The 3,082-nt window shown below is 43.9% G+C and overlaps 1 pseudogene; it reads right to left on the reverse strand.

The window, feature by feature from the left end:
* Positions 1-454: 454 nt before the first annotated feature.
* LOC139254053 (general transcription factor II-I repeat domain-containing protein 2B-like) lies at positions 455-1,152 on the reverse strand (annotated as a pseudogene).
* Positions 1,153-3,082: the final 1,930 nt, after the last annotated feature.

The following is a 3,082-nucleotide window of genomic DNA, read 5'->3' on the forward strand; positions in this document are numbered from 1 at the left end:
GATGGGCACTTAAAGTGCAGTAACCTGCAGGATTACAGACCGAGAGCTGGTAATTGGGATTAGACTGGATGACCTTTTGTTGGACGGAGCAGATAGAAACATAGAAACATAGAAAATAGGTGCAGGAGTAGGCCATTCGGCCCTTCGAGCCTGCACCGCCATTCAATAAGATCATGGCTGATCATTCCCTCAGTACCCCTGTCCTGCTTTCTCTCCATACCCCTTGATCTCTTTAGCCGTAAGGGCCACATCTAACTCCCTCTTGAATATATCCAATGAACTGGCATCAACAACTCTATGCAGCAGGGAATTCCACAGGTTCACAACTCTCTGAGTGAAGAAGTTTCTCCTCATCTCACTCCTAAATGGCCTACCCCTTATCGTAAGACTATGCATCACATTGCAGGTCGATAAGCTCGAGTTGGAAGCCGTATGAAATGTTGTCAACATCAAATGTGAATGGCGGCAATACAGGTCATTTTCTACCATTCTAAAATCCTGGAATCGGCTGGAAAATTCAGCATGCAAGTAGAGCAGTGACGACGTGTACTTTTTCAGCTTTTCATCCCAAACAGTAATCTGTTGCAAAGTTGGAAAAGCTGATCTGTTTGCTTTCTATCTGACGGGGCAAAAGGACTTGACACTGCAATGCAAATCATGAGCAAAAAGCTCCTTCCCTTGCAGTCTTAAATTCAGTTCATTTATGTGGCCCATGATATCAACAGCGAATGCAAAACTAGAGAGACAATCTGCTTCGTTCAACTGTGGAAGATGCAAATCTTGTTTTTTCATTTTCAAAAACAAACCAATCCCGGTTCTAACTTACCACACTCTTTTCAAAGTTTTACCCAAACGAAGCCAGCTTACGTTGGTTTGATACAGAACATCATTGAGCTCGGATTCAGGTTTCTCAAGCAGAATTACAAATTGCCTGTGGCTTAATCCTCATGCTCAAATGTAGTTGACCACTTTCATAACTGTGTCTACGATATTGCTTAGTTTTAAAACTCCTTTATAGAGGACCGCTTGATGAATAATGCAAAGTAGAAAAATAATTTTCTGTTCTGGATTCGTTTCTATGACTTGGTCTTCAATTCTTGTCAGTAACGCAACATGTTTATCTGTCAGATTTGGCCTTCTATCAGTGGCCATACTTGCCATTTTTTTCCACTCCACTCCTAATTTTGACATATAATGGTAAGTACTGCAGGGAATAGAATACGGCCAGGGTGATCTCCTGGACTAGTGTCGATCGCCTGGATGGGTCGGAGAGGAATTTTCCCAAATTTTTTCTCCCAAAATTGGCCTGGGTTTTTATCTGGTTTTTGCCTCTCCCAGGAGATCACATGACTCCGGTTGGGGTGGAGTGTAGAATGTTTCAGTATAAGGGGTGTTGGGGTAAAAGGGGCCTCTCTCCCTCGGGGTGGACTAACTGATATAGTTAATCCACACCTCGCCCAGCTCCCACTGTATAACCACCACGGAAGTAAACAAACAAATCCTCAGGTTTACCAGTTTTATTACGAGCAATGCATGGAAAGGTTCACCCTAAAACCTCGGAAGTACAAGAGGTTTCAAGGACAATTTATACAGGTTTTGAAGAGGAGCACCCTCCTACAAAATCCTCGCTGGGTCTAATTCTATCAGTGAAGTTACATTGATGTGTCGACTCTTATCAAACTGTCCCTGAGTGGTATATACAAGTGCCCACTGTAAGGGCTGGTTTTCAGGGGGTCAGCTTTCCCTTCTGACCTTATATGAGCGGTTCCGAATCGCTCCCACACCCTTAGTTCTAGACACTGGAATTATGAAGCGACTGTGACAGACTTGGACAGACAATCAGTTTCAAGGTAGGAAGCAGGTATGGCTTTATTGTGTTTAAAAAGAAGTAAAAGGCAGACCTTTAATAACACACACACAGACCAATACACACTGAGGGGTACAACACATTGAATAAAATGTCAAATTACAGCCTGTGAGGAAAGGAATACAGCTTAAACTCTAAATGGGGTAAAGAGGAGAATGCAGATACATTTACACAAGTTATCCCAGCCTCCCTCCTCCCAATTCCCCTAACTAACTAAGTTATAGCTCTGTGGGTTCAGGGGCCATGCTCACCAATCCCTTTAGACAGTTGCCGGTAAATCACGGTTTCGGGGTTCACTGCACTTGGCCTTCTCGGCGAGCCGTACCCCGGTCGGAGGAGAGGACTTCGGACTGCGTAGTCTTCGGTTGGGGTGCGTCCGTTGATGCGCTAAATTGTGTTTTGGATGTATGGGGTAAGTACCCACTTTCTTTGGTTAGGAATAGTTTTAGTTAGTCCCTTTTGGTAATTTCTCACCCGTTGGCCGTTCAGATTGTAGAGTGGAAATAAATGTCGATTCTTCGGTTTTTGCTGAGTTGGTTTTGGTTGGTCGTTTCGCTGGTTGTGGTGGCCCGGGTTTGTCAATTTGTTTGCTGACAACCTTCCATTTCGTGGGCCTCGTGCTCAGTCGGTACTTGACAATTTCTTGTAGGTTCCTTCACGACTTCATTTCTTCACTCTGACTGCTTGTGTCTGTCTATGTTCTGTTCGAGTCTGTGTTCTGTTCGAGTCTTTCCTTGTAAAACTGGGGATAGATATATCCCCCCCAAAAAAGGCTCTGTTATCTCCCATCAAATATCTTGGGCTCTGTTTAAACTGTTCTGTCCATTGATTTTCCAATGTCTCCTTTGTCAGCAGTAACTCGATTAGGGTGTGAGAATGTGCTCTCACTGGGTTTGCATTGTTTTAGGATTGTCCAGTTTCTGACCATGATTTCCATTGTGCTTGATTGGGTAATTCGATTATCTCTGAGAGGGATAATAGCCTGGGGTCCTTAATACACAAATTTGTTCAGAGGTTGGCCCCGCCTCCTGTATTCGGTAACTCTTTTTCGCAGCCAAAATGTTGTAGAATCTTAAAATTGATATGCTCCTTCCCATAGATGTTATGGGGATCTCAAGTTTCTGTAATTTAGGTCCATTTTGAATTCCCTTTCCTATGAGTCCAAACACTGGGGGGGGGGGGGGTCTCCATGAATGCGTCCCCTTTTATCCCCCT

Source organism: Pristiophorus japonicus, unplaced genomic scaffold, assembly GCF_044704955.1.
Source record: "Pristiophorus japonicus isolate sPriJap1 unplaced genomic scaffold, sPriJap1.hap1 HAP1_SCAFFOLD_527, whole genome shotgun sequence".
NCBI lineage: Eukaryota > Metazoa > Chordata > Chondrichthyes > Pristiophoridae > Pristiophorus > Pristiophorus japonicus.